The sequence below is a fragment of the Marmota flaviventris genome, chromosome 5 (assembly GCF_047511675.1).
Source record: "Marmota flaviventris isolate mMarFla1 chromosome 5, mMarFla1.hap1, whole genome shotgun sequence".
Lineage (NCBI taxonomy): Eukaryota > Metazoa > Chordata > Mammalia > Rodentia > Sciuridae > Marmota > Marmota flaviventris.
Window position 1 is genome coordinate 29,875,755 of NC_092502.1, and position 19,267 is coordinate 29,895,021.

At 36.8% G+C, this 19,267-nt stretch overlaps 1 protein-coding gene and 1 pseudogene across 8 annotated transcripts in view; one reads left to right on the forward strand and one right to left on the reverse strand.

Annotated features, from left to right (window-relative positions):
• LOC114080969 (rap guanine nucleotide exchange factor 6) overlaps positions 1-19,267 on the reverse strand; it is a 223,218-nt gene that overhangs the window by 186,245 nt on the left and 17,706 nt on the right. The gene's annotated exons all lie outside the window — the stretch shown is intronic.
• LOC114080970 (male-enhanced antigen 1 pseudogene) lies at positions 6,977-7,495 on the forward strand (annotated as a pseudogene).

Genomic DNA, 19,267 nt, shown 5'->3' on the forward strand with positions numbered 1-19,267 from the left:
CCAGTGGTTAAGCACCTCTGGGTTCAATCCCCAGTACCAGAAGGGGGAAAAAAAAAAGCTTGTTTCCAAGTTACTTAAAGGTGCCACAAACAGTTTCAAACTATTTTCAAGTTACTTAAATGAGTCCTAGAACAAACCTCAAGACTATTTATAGAAATACAAAAATACCTGGCACATATAAAATTCACAGTTTCTGGTACCCAGTCAACTATTACCAGACATGGGAAGAAAACTGAAACAAACAAATTCTGAAAAGGAAGACAAATCAAAACTGACTAAATCATCACATGCAGAATAGAATTTGTTGAAAAAGACATTTTAAAGTGTGTTATGTATATATATCCCATGTGTTCAAGATAATACAAAAGAATAATCATATAAGAATATACTTAAAAATTAACTACCAAAGATAAAAAACAATGTATGAGATAAAAAAAATACATGGGATAAGACTAACAACACAGTAGACATTAGAGAAGACTTATAAATTGAAAGACAGCAATAGAAATTAAAGAGGAAAAATTTAAAAGAGACCAAAATAAAAACCAGCTAGAGAGCACATGCCCCAGTAAGCCACTGGATAATTACAGTAATGCTATGAGAAAGGGAGAACAGAAAAAAAAAAAAATTTGAAGAATCATGGAAAAATATTCCACATTTGATGAAAACACTTAATTCACATACCCAAGAAGCTCAACAAACCTCAATCACAAGAAATAAAATAATCCCAAAATACATTATTAGAAAATTGCTTAAAAAGAGGAATAAACAGAAATTTGTAAAAGCAGCCAGAGAAAGAAAACAAATTACAAAATGAGGAACAAGAATTAATATTATAGCAGACTTGTCAGAAAAAATGCAATCTAAAAAACACCGAAGTAACATCTTCAAAGTCCCAAACAGAGGACAGGGAAGAACACAAAACAAAAAACCTATAGACCTAAAATTCTATTTCTAGTCAAAATACCTTTCAAAAACCAAGGCAAAATATTTTTCAGATTAACAAAATCTGAACCAATTAATCACCAGCAGACCTGCTCTTTAAAAAATAAAGTTAAAAGTGTTCATGAGGTGGAAGATAACACCAGATGAAAATCTAGCGGGTCACATGTTGCTTCATTATTGGGATACAATCTAGGAAATGTATCCTTAGGTGATCTCATTGTGCAAACATCATTGAGTATACTTACATAAATTAAGATGGCTATGATGTCACTAGGCCATATAATTTTACAGGAATACCTTTGTATATGTGATCAACTGGTGCAAAAGTCTTTAATGTGGTGCTTGAACAAATTTAAAAGATAACTGATTACTTAAAGCAACAACATATTACAAGGTTTATAACATGTAGAACTGAAACGTCCCTCTAAATTCAGGAGGTAAATATGGAGGCATACTGTGTGTAAGATTCTTACACAATATATAAGTTAGTGTAAGATGCACACTATAAGCCCCATTAACAACTCCCATAATAATAGAAGAATTAATAGCTAATAAGACAACAAAGGAGATAAAAATAACAACTTAAAAGGCAAAAAAAGTAGAAAAGGGGATTCAAAGAATGACACAAATTAAAAAGAAACAGCAAGTGGTAGATTTTAAACCTAAGCATATTACATAAAATGTAAATGGTCTAAACACACAAATTAAAAGGGAGAGACTGTCAGACTGTATGAGAAAAGCAAAACACAATTACATGTAGCCTACAAGAAACCCATTTCAAATGTTAAAGATTAACTGCTATATTTTACACCTTCTCCCAGGAATAAGGAAGCACAGCGTTGGGGAGTACTTGCCTATATCATTCATGAAATCCTATATTTTAATCCCCAGTACTGAAAGGAAAAAAACAACAACAACAACAACAACAACAAAAAGGAAGCAATGTGACTAGCAGGTACCACATTCTACACCCAGAAATACTGTTCTGGGTGCCACAGAAGACCATCAGCTTTGAGTATGGCTTCAAAAAGTAAAGTGATCTGCAGAAGGTCCAGACTATAATGCAAATAACCTTGACACTTGCATCACACAATACAGGCAGTAAGAGTGGTGGAAAAAAATCTAGCAGACACCAGGCACAAGTTTCCAAAAGTCCTCTCTCCCAGGAAAGTCACCAAGTAGATGCAATTAATTCCTCCAACATTAAAGTGTAACACCTGTGAGGTGTCTAAAAACATAAAATTAAAAAAAAACAAAAACAAAAACAAAAAAACAGTGCTTCAAGTGTTTATTGGGGAAGGTCTTCCAGATTCCCAGAAGCAGGTGTTCAGCACAAATCATACTGTTTACAAAACCAGTTTAAGAACTACAAAACCAGTTTGAGAACTGAAAACCATGCTTTTTCAGTTATGAAATGGTGGGAATATTCCTGAAATCAAAATTACCAATGTTCATCAAAAACATCAACCATGGAATAGTCACTAAAAAATTACAATAACAAAAAGACTTGGCCAGGTTAACACTAGCTAGCCTTCACCATCAGATATCCCCGAACTAGCACAATGAGTACATGAATGGAGTGACCAGGCTGACACAAGACTGAGGCCATGTATGTGTTTAACAGAATGAATTCCCACTTAATCCAGGTCGATCTATCAGCAACAGAGATCAACCATTTGAGCTCCTGATATAACACTATTCTGCAAGAATAACCAGTTACTTAGGAACATGTCCCTCCCATCTCTGAAAATCATTTTGCAGGCATCTCTATTGTCTGGATTTGGGTTTGTCTTTCTTTTCTTGGAGCTTCAACCAAGTCTACAATCAGGGGCTTATGAATACCTGAGCCACAGGAATGAAATCCCATGCAGCAAAATGTCCTACCAGTAGATTCAACTCAGAGCAAAAAAGTAAAGGAGGGGTTTGAACCCAAATCCTGAAAGACACAAATCTGAATGCCAAAATCCCAATTGTTGAAATCCTCAAAGACCAAAATCCCTAAAGTCTAAAATTCCAAAAGATGAAAATTATGAGATATAATTGCAGAAAACAATTTTTAAAAATCTTTAATATATTTGTTTAAATTTTTAAAGAAAATGTGTAAAAATATGACTGAATACTTCATGGGACATTTTACTCAATAAAGTAGGCAATGACATATAGATTTATTGTTTTTCTTTTAGTACTTGGGATTGAACTCAAAATACTCATCACTGAGCTACACCCAAACCACCTCATTTTTTGTGACAGGCTGGACATGAACTTGAAATCCTCCTGCCTAAGCATCCCTAGAACTAGGAAAAGAGGTGTGCACTGTCAACATGCACAGTTTTACAAGCAAACACTCAGGTATACTAAGCACAGTTGCAAATGTGGGTGTAACAGTTATGAGCAGATGAGCCATATGCATAAAAAAAGAGATCAAACAGTAAACTGTTTAATTCGTGTATCAGTATGGCTGGTAATTATGTCCACCTAGTTTTATAATTATATTCATGTGAAACACCATGACAGACAACCTAAGTCTTCTGATGTATACAATTGAAAAACTGTGATGCTCACCACCACCACATACAGTTACTCAGAACCAGGATCTCAAGAAATTTTATCTTTCACAAATGCAGATACTCAAAAAAATATATCTTCACTTACAAAAAGTTTCAACATTTTTACATACATGCACATGCTTACACAAAGCAATGTTGTGATAATATACTTCTATGGAGCCAAATTTGCAAAAAATGGGAAAACACATTAGAATTCTGATTAGAATACTCACTCTTTACACAATTTAGACTTTCAGCATTGAGAATGTTGTCTTAACAAATTGTAAAAAATATTGCTGACAATTTAAATTAGAAGAAAATTTTTTAAAAAGGAAAAAACTTAAAGGAAAACTTGATATATGAAGTATATTTCAGGGGCAGATTATGGGTACTGTAAGAGCTTACTGACTCTTAACTATCATTATGTTTTTAAGTATTACATCAGAAGGGAATAGCTGCTTATTTGGGGAGGGGGACACGGCTCTTCTCAGAGAGTATTTTCACATTCATTTTCTTCATGGCATTACTCATTCTGAGCTTCTTTTATGATCTGATATATAGCATTTTGAACATGAGCATTCCCTATTACATCTTCCCAAGTTTTACATCATACTTCTATATTGTTTTAGATAAGTGGAAATCCATTCTACATGTGCTCATATATAGACCACAAATTTGGTGAAATAATACTGGTAATCATAGAGTAACAATGGTGTCTATCTTCTTTTCTTCAGGAAAACCAAGCTTTAATTCATTAAGAACTCCTGGAATTTCATCAGCCTTCCAGCACCCTTCCAGGATGCCAGTGGAGACATATTTTTCCCTCACTGCCTCATCAAAGTAGTCCATACACTAATCTGAATTTTCCAGCAAGTGCACTGTGCTAAATGAAAGAAAGAAAAACGAAACAACTTTATGAGTAACAGCTTGAAATTAGCTTTTAGAAGCCTCGATTGCACCCAATTTAAAAATCTGTTACTGTAGTTTAGAAATTCAAATGAAACCTATTTTTCTTCTGCGAAGTACACCAAACATTCAAACTAAGCATTATAAAGTGCTTCATTTTTTCCAGTCATTAATAAACAAGCAGATAAATTCAAACTTTCAGATGCAACAGGAGCATAAATTGTAAATATTTAAGAAAGAAAAAGAAAGTAGGGACAGTTCTGAAAGTGCCATTCAATAACCAAGGTGAAGTATGTGCTAGTTTTTCTGTTAGATTTAGAAGTAAATATGAAGTCTATCTTCTTCAACAGTCAAATTCCTAACCAAGATTAGTCACAATTTAAATATTTTCTAACACTCTATTATTTATCAGCAAGTGTCATGAAGTCAGAAGATCACTGAGCTTCTTAAATTCTTTTCATTCTCTGATGAAGCTTTCTGGAAGGCATGAGAGAATAACCTACATAATAATCCATTCTATATGTACTCTCAACCACTCAGATTCAGCTTTTGACCTTTTTCATTTATATTTGGTGGTGCTAGGAATCAAACCTAAAGCCTTGTGCATGCTAGGCAAATGCTCTACCAATGAGCTACATCCCAACCCTCTACCCTTTTTTTTTTTTTAATAACCTCTTTTTCCCAATGGGAACTGGGGTGGGGTGGGGATGAAGCTCAGTGGTAGAGTGCTTGCCTAGCATGCACAAGACCCTGGGTTCAATCGCAGCACCAAAAACAAAAACCTATTTAAAATGAGAAGAACTGGTGTAGCAGGCTTTCAGTATCTTAATCTTTCAAGGTTATGATTTTCAGGATTTGATCTTTAGGATTTTAATCTTTCAGGATTTCAATATTTGGGATTGTCTTTCTTGGATTTATGATGAGTACACCACGGCAGGAGTCAAACCATGACCATTGGACCACTTCAGAAGTAGCTGGCCCCAAAGAATTCTGAAATACTCTTGCAAAGACACAGATGAACTTTAGCTTGAGGACAATAATACAAACGAATGCATTTTTTTTTTAGGATGTATAATATACTTCAAATCAGAGACCTTCATCTGGTGCTGTACACAGCAGGAAAAATATATGGGCCCAGCAACCAATCAGTAGAAGCAAGGATCACCCACTTATTACTCCCAACAAGCCACTAAAGGATTTGGTGCTTCCTATTTCCACAAATCTGGGCTCTGCAGGTTTGGAAGTCAGGGTACAGTGCAAGAGTCTCACTGAACTACAAGTTACAGTTGCCACCAGGGTACTTTAAACTCCAGGGCCCAAGAACTGGCAGGCAAGAATAGTTGCCATTTTGGCTAGGTTAACTAACCCTGTCCAGAAGGTAGAGGTAAGGGCTTTGTCTTTGTTTTTTAATGTAATACTAACAAGGAGAACTATGTGTGGAATCCAGATGACCCACTGTTTATTCCTTTACCTCACTGTATATGTAAATGGATACATGTGGCAACATCAGAAAAGGATATGATTACTAAGGGTTCACACATTCCAGGAAAGGTTTGAGTCATACCATTAGAAAAAAGGTAAGGGCTAGGGACATAGCTCAGCTGGTAGAGTGCTTGCCTTGCATACACAAGGCCCTGGGTTCAATCTCTAGCCCCACCAAAACAAAACAAAACACTGAGACCTGCCTAAGTGATTATCTGAGACTAAAGAGAAAACAAGACACATAGTGGGAGAGAAAGTTTGCGACTCTGAGATCAACCATAACAATAAGGGCTATAGTTCTTTCTACTGTCATTTATCTTCTAAATCATTTCTCAGGAAAAAGATTCATGAGGAACCATAGAAAAGTAGTTTCCTGAGCACTGAACCTGTGGAAAAAAGTGTTATCTGTATAGTATAAAGTGTAAACCCAAGTGTTCTTGAAAATGTGCTTCTCAGATACCCAACTATAGGGAGTGTTAACTGACCAAATGCCTCTGTTAACTGTGGTGTGAAATTCATTATATTTATATGGGGGCCAACCTTCCCTGAATTACTCCCAAACAATAACTAAGCCTGTAGAGGTACTAGGGCAATCAAGTTTCGGGAGACTCAGAACTACTCAAATAGGTTCAAGGATTTCCCATCTATCTCGCTAAACTTTTACAGAATTGCACTGCAGTCTAAGGCTCTTCTATACAACTTTCTTTTCCCTTCTCCTTCAAGAGGTTCACATCAGCATCCTGGTCTGACTGCTCTCCTAGCTCTCTTCATTTTTGCTCAGGTATTTCCCTAATACAGAGAATACAGGCATCCCCCTTAATATACAGGCAACCCCCTTAATATACAGGCATTCCCCTAATATATCTCTTGCATTTATAATGCTGTCTTTACATCTGTTTTTCATAGGACCAGACTAACAAATGTTTTGTAGTATTCTACACATTTAACTCAAATTCAACAATCTGGCTAATAAATTCATTACTATTTGGTGGGTTCAACCATGGGCTCTGAGAGGTCCCTGAACAAGAGGAGGGAATGGAGAGGATATAGTTACTGGCATCCAAGATTGGATCCAGGCCTGGGGCTTCATTTGCCAGATGGCCACAGTAGTTCTAAAGGGAGACACCATGGGCCCTGAGTATATCTTCCCCAATCAGAGTGAAGAACTGGGGCCACATCTGGGCCCTACAGGCACTGGGGATTGGAGCCTGAAGAAGAGCAGGAGGACAGGCAGGGCTAGCTACTCCTACTAGCCCTTAAACCAATATCCTGAACAAGAGGAGGTGGAGCTCGCACCAGTGGGGAATGGAGAAGATGCAGTTGCTGACATCCAAGTTTGGATCCAGGCCCGGGGCTTCATTTGCCAGACCCATCATTGGACAGTGAGGACGAAGATGAGGAAGGAGCTAACGGAAATTGAGCAGCCACAGCTCTATTCCCATGAACCCAGAACACGTAGAGCTGGTGAAAGAAAAGAAAAAAAAAAGAAAAATGGATAGAGTAAGCCTGCTTGTACCAGGAGTTCCTGCCTGGGCTCAGGAGATATCAGATGACAAGGGGAAGATATGGTACAAAAAACCCTTCGAGCCTGGCAGGCATCTCCTGTTTGGAAATAAACACATTGAGAGCTGCCTCATCTCTCTACATTCCAGGCCAGAACCAATACGGGCCTGAACACATCTCCGGTTGTAACATCCTACCCATCACCCTTTCACATCAAGGCAAAACAGACTTCTGCTCAGAGACCCACATTATTCAGTTCTGTACATATGGGGACATTAGCCCAAGCCCAAGCCAACTTAATAAGATGTATTATTCTGTGGAGAATAAAGCACCCTCTGTACAAGGCAAAAAAAAAAATTTTTTTTTCACTTAATTCTCATGATTTGTACATTCTTCTGGATTCTCTACATACAAATAATAACACCTGTGAATAATTACAGTATTATGTCTTCATTCACTATCTATCTACTTGCCTAATCACATGAACAAAGAATTCCAAAACAATGGCCATATACATTGTCCCTCCATATAGGTTCCACCTTCATGAATTCAACTAATCATGGGATGAAAGTATTTTTAAAATGCATCTATACATGCAGAGACTTTTTTGTCATTATTTTAAAAATGATATAGCATAACTATAATTTACATAGCATTTACATTTTATTTGGTCTATTTTAAGTAATCTAGGGATATTTTATACTATATGGGAGGATATGCAGAGGTGATAAGAAAATACTACAGTTTTATATAAGCGACTTGAACATCCACAAAGTTTGGTTTCAAAATGGTCCTGGAATCAATCCTGTAAGAATACCACAGGATGATCATACTACAAACATAGCTAGCCCAACCCTTTGAATTAGGAGTCATTATAACCCAGGAAAACATACACAAAGTACCTATCCTATGGTAATATGCTTGTGACTTTTGAAACAAAGACAATTTTGCTTTAGTATCAAACAAGTCCTGCAAACTCTAAAATGCAACGGTTTATGGCAAACAGAATCAGAACTCCTATAACTTGACCTACCAGGTAAAGGTAGGCTAAGTGTTAATTAAAAAGCACTAGAATTTTCTGAAATTCTCAGCTAAATTTATGTCATATAATTTCCCCTGTTCTCAAGTCAGAGGATTATCTTTGGTTCATCTTTAACAATGCTATAATACTAGGTGCAATGGTGCATGCTTGTAATCCTGGTTACTTTGGAGACTAAGGCATGAGGATCTCACGTTCGAGGACAGCCTGGGTAATTTAGAAATACCATGCCAATAAATAGGCCGGGTGCAGTGGTGTAGGTCTGTAATCCCAGGGGCTTGGGAGGCTGAGGCAGGAGGATTGCGAGTTCAAAACAGGGCTGGGGATGTGGCCCAGAGATAAGAAAAAAAGGCTGGGAAAGTAGCTCAGTGGTAGAGCTTTCCTGGGAGGGAGGGAGGGGAGGGAGGAAGAAAGAATGAGTACCATGACATGAATACCTGACAAACCTTGGGAATTAACTTATTAAAAACTGAGTATCATTCACGATTTTGTGTATATGCATGGTTTTTAGTTCTCAGCCTAGAGATTCAAAAAGTTTATCACTTCAGATGCTTCTTCAAATATCTGAAAGTTTGCCCAATTATTTACCTGTAAACTCCTTATTACAAAGGGACAATTTGGCCAAAAGAGCTTGCTATTCCCTAGAACATCTATTATGGTATCTGCACTGGTATGGATTGAAATATTAGCAATATTCCTATTCAGAGTTGATAAAATTTATCTATAAAGGGTGAGCTAGTAAATATTATTGATTTTGTGTGTGTTAAATGGTTTCTGACACACCTACATAACTCTGCATTTTGCAGCATGAAAACAGCTAAACCATACGTAAATAAATGGGAATGACTGAGTTCCTATAAAACTTTATTCACAAAAAGTTGATGGTAGGCTAATTTGGTTCCTAGATGTTATTTGATAACTCCTGAAACATATGTTCAAAAGTATCTAATGAGTGGGCTGGGGTTATGGCTCAGTGGTAGCCTAGCATGTGTGAGGCACTGAGTTGATCCTTAGAACCATATAAAAATAAATGAACAAATTAAAAAATTATTATATCCATCTACAACTAAAAATATTTTTAAAAAATATCTAACCAGTTTAACCAAGCAATGAATGAACTCCTTTTTGGAAAATATTCCACCTTCAAAGTTTTGTCTCTACCATGGAAGCTTAAAACACCAGTCTCCCCCTGTCCTACAACCTCCCATATAACTAAGACATGTGAAAATTACTCAAAATGCTATCAGACACATCAATACCAGACTTCGAATCAGAAGCTAATAACTGCAATAATCAAGAACTGCACAGAATCCAAACTGGCAGCTATTTTGTAGCAGCAGGGTCTGCTACAAATGCAGTGCACAGTATAGGTGGTCAGCAGTGCAAGCTATGGCACCCAATATTCAATGCAGCAGTAGTATCTTTATCAAATCTGTTAACAAGAAAGAATGGGCCGTGGTTACCTAGCTCCAAGTCTATTTCTCCAATACTCCAAGCAATTTTGTAGTTACCCCAAATCTTTTATTGTTGGTACTGGGGCTGAACTCAGGGACTCTCGACCACTGAGCCACATTCCCAGCTCTTTTTAAAATTTTTTATTTAGAGAGAAGGTCTAACTGAGTTGCTCAGAGCCTCAATAAATTGCTGAGGCTGGCTTTGAACTCGTGATCCTTCTGCCTCAGCCACCTAAGCCACTGGGATTACAGGCAAGTGCCACCACATCAGGCCCAAATCTTTTTAATAAGTTCATTTTCTTTAAAATTGGCCAGAATTAAATTCTGTTGAATATTAAGTAACAACTTATGAGACCTTGAATCAGCACCATCAGCATCACTTGGGAACCTGGCAAAAATGCAAATTCTCAGGTCCTACTCCCCAAATTTCTGAGATGGGTCCAATGGTCTGTAGTTAGGAAGCTGTATACATAGTTATGATATACACTAAGAACCACAGGTTTATAGGTATGTTCTAGGTCACTCTGGATAATATGTCTGGTAACCTATTAGTAGGGAACAGAAACAAGCACTAGGATGTCTAGTAAATCACAGTCCTTCCAGTATTCCAGAGATTTGAGGGTCACAAAATGCTAAGCCTTCACCAGAGAGACAAAAAAGAACCTCCCAGAACAAAGCAAGCTGATTAATTCTTGCTTGCTTATAAATGTGGGCAATTATTTTGACGAATAAGGTATTTTGTTTACAGAAGACAGCAAAGATCCTGTTGATTGTGTCATGCTAGGCTTAGAAAGGGGAATTGAGGGGCTTTTTTATCAATAACCCGTCAAACAGGCTCGAGGTACTGTATTTTTAGGCTTTTGGTATGTCTATTACAGAAAAAGATCAGTAAAATCTATTACAGAAAGCCTCCTCACTCCCAACAACAGAACCTGGACGGAAGCAGACCAAAAGTCTTACAGATATTTCTTCAGTCCTAAATTTATATGTTAGATTCAAGGGGGGCACTAATCATTTACCTACAGAGCACTTGAAAGCTACTCTATGGAGCCTGAAAAGGGGAAATCATGAGGAAAACAGAATAATAGCCATCTGGTATATAGTGACATCCCAGATCAGTAACATCTGTTTCTGTAACTGCAACAATAAACACTGAAGAAATTATGCAAGAATATTAGAAGAACAAGTATCAGCTCAAGATTATGTATAAAATAATGAGCTCCACCTAGGGAGAAAAAGGAAGGTGAGGAAGTGGTAATGACTGACTCCATACAGTCATGCAATGCCTAACAACATTTCAACCAACAGACCACAAGAACAACAGTTGTCCCGTAAGATCATAATGGACATGAAAAATTTCTACTGCCTAGTCGCCTCCTCATCATAGTAATGTCACAGTGTAATACATTACTCATGTGTCTGTGATGATTCTGGAGTAAACAAACCTGCACTGTCATTGTATAAAAGCATCACACATACAATTACATACAGTAAAAAACATATGATAATACATGGCTGTTACTGTGTATGTTCTCACTGTATTGTACTTTTTATTGAGATTATAAAGTGTACTCTTCTCATATTTAAAAAATTCACTGAAAAACAAGATACTATGTTACATTGGCAGCAGCTTCACATTTTGTTTACCACATATCTTTATGGCATCAAAAGACTACATCAAGGGCTGGGGACATAGCTCAGTTGGCAGAGTGCTTGCCTCGTATGCACAAGGCCCTGGGTTCAATCCCTAGTACCACCAAAAAAAAGGGGGGCGGGGGCTACATCAAGTGATTGAGCTCCACTATCTAGGTTTGTGTAAGTATGCTATATGATGTTCACACAACAAATTATCTAACGAGGCATTTCTCAGAACATGTGCCTGTTGTTAAACAATGCATGACTATACAAATCAGCCATACCTTCTGCCAGTCTTTTTTGTGAGTGAAGGTGGGTAAACTAGCATTCATTGTAGATATATTCTATAGACATTCAATTTCACTGTTGAATAAAATATTAAATTCATGTTTGCAGCACTGTATATATGAATACTTAGTGAATCTTTTAAACATATTACACTGTCATGCTGTGTCTTAAAGTCTAACATTAGTGAAATTCTTATCTATGGTATGATTAGTTCATCAATAAAACTTTCAATTTTAAAAAATTAATTATCTAAAACCTTCATTAACCAAGACAATTTACCCAGTATCTTTTCACCTAGAAAATGAGGTGAAAAAGAGACTGGTTTTATAATGTAGCCATGGTTCTATAATGAAAAATTATACTGAAGAATCTTCTCCAAATTATGCGGAAAGCACTCTAACAATGTGGTTAAAAACTTGGCGGGGGGGTGGGGAGCCTTGTGACCAAAGGAAAAAAATCTCTTCAATGAAAACTCTAAGACACTAACAAAAGAAACTAAAGAGGACAAAAAGAAATGAAAATATGTGTTTATAGATCAGAAAAATCAATACTGTTAAAATTCCTATTACTATCCAAAGTGATTTCCAGCTTTGACACAATCTCTATCAAAATACTAATGGCATTCTTCACTGCATTAGAAAACATAATCAAAATTCATAAAGAAGTTTGACAAAACAAACCCATACAAAACAAAGAAATCAACGCTTGAGCCAGGCTCAGTGATGCACACCTATAATACCACCCACTCTGGAGGATGAGGACTGTCAAGTTTGAGGCAGTCTCAAAAGTACAGTGAGACCCCATCTCAAAATGAAAAATAAAAAGGATTGGTGATGTAGCTCACTAGTAGAGCACCATTACAAGAACAAGTAAAACCAAGGCAGAAGGCATTACACTACCTGACTTCAAAATATATTACAAAGCTATAGTAATTAACCCATTAAATCCCAGGTTTTAAATTCTGTGAATATTTCAATGAAATTGATACAGACTCACTAAAAGAAGTTGGAAATCATAATCTATACCTTATCTATTTTTTAAATATATGTATGTGTGTATAGGAAATGTAAAGACATATTTTCAAATGCTTTCATCATGTACCTATTATTTTTATCCAAATAATAAAATGCTAAAATAATATTTATTTTGGAAGATATTATAAGTAGTTTTTTTGGTTGCTCAATTTAAATTTCCAAAGGTTTCAGTCTACATCATTTCCATCTGAGATAAGAGGACTTAACAAGTTAATACAGTATGGTGAAAGGCACAGCATGATGACAGCTGAGTAAGATTCTCCTGTGATCATCTTCCCACAAATACACCAAGTTGAAAGCTTTTCACACACAAAAATATCTTCACAAGAGCTAAGGAAGTCATGTGAAAGATCACAGGGCCTGCTTTTAGTACAGCAAAATGAAAAAAGGTATTGAAAAAGACAGGAAGAAGAATTGCTTACATCACTCCTCCTCCAACTACAAGCATCCCAGGCATAAGACTAGAAATCTAGTACCAGGCCTGCCATGGTGAAACCCAACATTGGGCAAAGCACTACGACCCTTACAGTAGACCACTACCCACAGACTGAACTACTGGAACTGTGTTGGGCCAGGCAACTGATTACTTCTATCACCCCTCCTACAACCTTAGGCAGCAGAGTATAAATTAGACTCTACCTGCTGGAAAGTAAGTAATGAAAATAAGCGTAGGACTCTGTTATGGAGCTCAATGCCTCGTCTGTCACAATGAGACCAAGTACCTGGCAGAAACAGGCAGCCCTTATGCAGGCCAGAGTTCATAGACAGAGCCCCTAGACTTGCCCCAGCATTGGGCAAAGACTTGTGTTCAGATGAGACAGACATGAGTTTCAGTCTGCATCATTTCCAGCCTTGAACCGAGCTCTGGGGCACATATGCCTTACCCCTAAGAAAATGGAGGTGCCTGCAGGTGTGAGACTCATATGTGACCCAACCACAGGCAGCACAGCTATCACAGAACTGCCCTGGAACTATCTAGAGATCTGCTTCTATTTTAGTCAACTTTGCATGGCTGTGATCAATAGATCTTACAAGAACAATCTAGAGGAGGAAGTTTATTTTGGTTCCAAGTTTCAGAGGTTCAGACTCCAAAGTTCTGGGCCTCAGGTAAGGAGACCATCATGGTGGAAGGGCATGGTGGAGGAAAGCAGTTCAGGACTTGACAGCCAGGAAGCAGAGAGAGTGTGTTCCACTCAACAAAGGCAAAATTTAAACAAAAGCATTCCCTCAGTGACTACTTCCTCTAGCCACAGGTGCCTATAGTTACCACCCAGTTAATCCATATCAGTGGATTAAGTAACCAATTAGGTTACAACTCTCATAATCTAATCATTTTTCTGAACACCCTTGCATTGTCTCACATATGAGCCTTTGGGGGGACATCTCCTATCTAAAGCATAACAGTGCCCAGTGGGAAAGACTCATTTTCAGACTGGATCACTGCCAGCTGTGGCACAAGTCTCAGTGCACCTGAGATCACGCAGGCTCTTGCAGCCTGGAGACTCAAGCACGACGCAGCTTAGTGTCAACCTAGATGGTCAATGAACTCTCCTTCACCAACACTACCTGGACCTCAGGCAACACAGTGGTGCAGAACCCATTTGCTGAGGGTAGGACAGGATAGTAAGCACAAGACTTGGCTCTGAAACTTAGAGCTGAATTGGTAAAACCTAACACTGGGCAGATACTAGTAGTAATAAAAATACTAGTACTAAAAATATTTTTCACCATGATCAAGTAGGAGTCATCCCAGGGATGCAAAGATGGTTCAACATATGATACATCATTTCAAAAGAATGAAGGACAAAAACCATATGATCATCTCAATAAATGCAGAAAGGACAAACGATAAAGTTCAATATCCCTCCATGACAAAAACATTGAACACATTAGGTATAAAGATATGTACCTCAACACAATAAAGATGATTTATAATAAGCCAAGAGCTAACATTATGGGAAAAATAGAAAGCTTTCTTTTTAAGACAAGTTTGCCCACTCTGACCACTTTTATTCAACACAGTGCTGGAAGTCGCTCCCAGCCAGGACAATCAGACAAGAAAAAGAAAAGCTATCCAAACTGTCATCAAACTGTCAATGTTTGCAAATGACAAATCTCGTAAAAACAAAAACAACCACCAAAAAAAACTGCCCTCAAAAACCTAATCGAACAAACAAATCCAGCAAAATTGCAGAACATAACAAATACACAAAAATCATTAGCACAGTTGGAAATTATGTTCGGTGATAGAGCATGGACTTACTATATTCAAAGCCCTGGGTTTAATCCTCAGCACCAAAATTCTAAAATAAATAAATAAATAAATCAGTAGCATTGCTACATGCCCATAGCAAATTACCTAAACTTAAGAAATCAAGAAAATGATCTCATTTATGATACAAAAACAAAAACCCACAAAATATTTAGGAATAAATTTAACCAAAGAGGGACTGTGGATATAGCTCAGTTAGTACAGTGCTTGCCTAGTATGCATAAAGTTCCTGGTTTCAATCCCCAGCACCACCAAAAATAAATAAATAAATGAAGAATAAAATTGACCAAAGAGGTGGAAAAGATCTCTAAAACGAAAATTATAAAACACTGATGACAGAAATGGAAAAGAACACAAAAAGTGTGGAAAGACATTCTGTGTTCATGGATTGGAAGAATGAAAACTGTTAAAATGTCCATACTGTCCAAAGTAATTTACTGATTCAATGCAATCTCCAGCAAAATATCAATGACATTCTTCACAGAATTAGAAGAAACAACCCTAGGAGTTGGGGGTGTAGTTCAGGAGTACAGCACTTGCCTAGCATGGGTGTAGGGGGAGGGAAGGAAGGAAGGAAAGGGAGGAAGGGAGGAAGAAAAATGGAAGAGAGGAAGGGAAGGAGGGTAGGAGGGAGGGAGGGAGGGAGAGAGGGAGGGAGGAAGGAAGGAAAACAATTCTAAGATGTATATGTAACCACAAAAACTCCAAATAGCCAAAGCCATCTTGGAACAAAAGAACAAAGCAGGAAGAATTACCCTTCCTGACTTCAAAAAAAAACCTGCAAGGCAATAGTAATCAAACAGCAGGGTAGTGGCACACACAGACAAATGGAACAAAACAAACAGCTTAGAAATAAACCTATGTATCTATAGCCAAATAATTTTGAACAAAGGTGCTTAACGATGTGCACTGGAGAAAGGACAGTCTTTTCAATAACTGGTGCTGGGAACACTAGATACCACATACAGAAGAATCAAACTAGATAACCCTATTCTACCAAAAATCAACTCAAACTAGATTAAAGATTTAAATGTAAAGAACAAGAAAACCAGGTAAAATACTTTAGGATACTGAAATGGGCAAGGATTTTTTTGAACATAACTCCAGAACAGGAAATAAAAGCAAAATAAGACAAATGAGAGTACATCAAATTACAAAGTTTCTGCACAGCAAAGAAAACAGGGTGAAGAGACAACCTAAAAACAGGAGAAAATACTTGCAAAGTATACATCAAACAAGAGATTTATATCCAGAATATATAAGGAATTTGAACAACTCAAATGGAAAAAAAAAATTGGGCAACAGACATTTCATAAAAGATGACAAATGAATGGCCAACTGAAATGTGAAGACATGCTCAATATTACTTGCCGAAGTGTGGCTGCAGCAAAATAACCGGCGGGTGACAAACAACTTGTGTACATTGATACAGCTGGAGTGGGAGCCGTTTATTGTAGGACAGGAGGGGTATATATACATTACACACAGCTTATCTTAATTAACATAAACTAGATACAGCAGTCAACCAATAAGGAATTTCCACACTTAATGGCTCGCTGGCGTTACTTCATAAACCACTCCCTCTGGCAAAATGCCAGGTGCCATCTTGACTTGTTTACAGACCCTAACAATTACTAATCATAAAGGAAATGCAAATCAAAGCCAAAATAAACTACCACCTCACTCCAGTAAGAATGGCCATTTTCAAAAAAAAGCAGAAGATAGCAACTGCTGAAAAGAATGTAGAGAAAGGGAACCCTTGCACACTGTTAGTTGGAATGTATATTAGTATAGCCATTATAAAAGAAGAATACAGAGGTTCCTCGAAAAATTAAAAAAGAAGTACCATAAGAGCCAGCAATCCCACTACTGGGTATATTAACTACTTCCCCCACCTCCACCAGAAAAAATGAAATCAGTCTATTGAAGAAACATTTGTATTCCCATGTTTATTGTAACACTGGCTGTTTTTCACGAAAGCCAAGAAATGGAGACAACCAAAGTGTTTACCAAATGATAAATGGATAAACAAATTGTGGTATATGTACACAGGAAATACTATTAAGCTATTCAAAGGATGAAATCCTGTCATTTACAACAATATAGATGGAACTGGGGATCACTATGTTAAATGAAATAATTCAGGCACTAAAAGACAAGCAAGCACCTTATGACTTTTTTTACATTTGGAATTGTAAAAAGTTGGTCACATAAATTGAGAAAAAGGTGATTACCAGAGGCTGGGGAAAACAGAAGGTAGGCAGAAAAGCAGAAAGGTTGGTCAATGGGTACAAAGTTACTTAGTAGTAAGACATTCTGGTATTCTATTGTACAGGAGGTTAAATACAGGTAATAATAATATACTGTATAGTTTTTATAAAGCTGTGAGAAAGAATTTTCAAAGTTTTTACCATAGAGAAATAATAAACATTTGAGCAGATAGTATTTACTCTTGTTAGAACATTACATAATGTATACATGTACCAAAATATCACATGAAACCCCATATTTATAATTTTTATGTATCCATTTAAACATTCAAAACAATCTTAGATTCCATAATGAGAAGATATCATCCCATAATATACATATGTACAATTTTTATGTGTCTATAAACAAAACACAAAAACAAATTTATTACCTGTACAATAAGAATGATAAAATACTTTTGGACACACAATTTAAAAATGCTTATTAAATGTATAGCACAGTGACTATTATAAAACTACAAAATAAGGGTCAATTTACATTCTTAAGACTAGTAAAACTATTTTACCTTATAGATGCAAACAGTTCTCCCAAGTTAACAAGATATATATTAAACACAGAATTTCATTCCATTGGTTTTCTCATTCATCAAGGTATAAATTCAGCAGTACAGAACTATAATGACCACACCCAGAGCCCAGATACTGGATTCTTTCTTTCTTTTGGTACTAGGGATTGAACCCAGGGGCGCTTAACCACTGAGGTACATCCCCAGCCCTTTTTAACATTTTATTTAGAGACAGGGTCATGCTGAGTTGCTTAGGGCCTCACTAAGTCACTTAGGGCCTCACTAAGTTGCTGAGGCTGGCTTTGAACTTACTATTTTCCAGCCTCAGCCTCCAGAGCCACTTGGATTACAGGCATGTATACTATCACGCCTGGCTCCAGATACTGGTTTCTAAATACATTTCCTCTAAAGGAGAACCAGGTTTCTTTGGATAAATGGCTGATTTTAGTTCTAAAACAAGAACTTATAAGCTTAGAACATATTTTTATGAAAAAAAAAAAAAAGCAAGAAAGTAATTAAAACACTAGGTGATCATGTCAAAAAGACAGAGAAGCTGACTTTGGCATAGAAGAACTTATAAGCTTAGAACATATTTTTATGAAAAAAAAAAAAAAAAAGCAAGAAAGTAATTAAAACACTAGGTGATCATGTCAAAAAGACAGAGAAGCTGACTTTGGCATAGGCTCCCACTACCTAAATGTGGGTCAATTTAACAAAACTAAATTCATAGTGATTTAAAAAAAAAAAAAGAGGAAGGAGAGAGGATGGTGGAAAAAGTTCTCTTACACTGAAAATATCTAAATATGTAGAATACAGAATCAGAGAATTATTATTTTGTAACAGCAAAATAATAGTTAATTTAGGTACAATTAAATGCTAAAACATTCACATAGTCTCAAAGTAGAATGATTTAGAAATTACAGCATTTGTCAGTTGCAGAGGCACACCCCATCCACTTGTGAGGCAGGAGATTTAAAAGTTCCAGGCCACCCTCAGCAACTTAGGTTGTTTCAAATTAAAAAGCAAAAAAGACTGAAAATGTAGCTCAGTGGTAAAGTGCCCCTAGGTTCAATCCCCAGCACTAAAAACAAATGAATGAATGAATGAATGAATGAATAAATAATTACAGCATGACTTTACCCTTTACAACAGAGATGCAAATTATCAATTTAACATCCCCAATAATGAAAATAACTAATAATATATGACCCTCAATGGGGCAAATATGGGAAGGACAGGATATCATCTATCTATGTACTTTCTTAAGAAAATTATTTAACCTGAATCTAATCGTGAGAAAACAACCACAGGAATCCAAATTATGATAAATTTTCAGACAGCTGGCCAGACACTAAACTGCCTTGTTCATGATAGTGGGGTTGGGGGA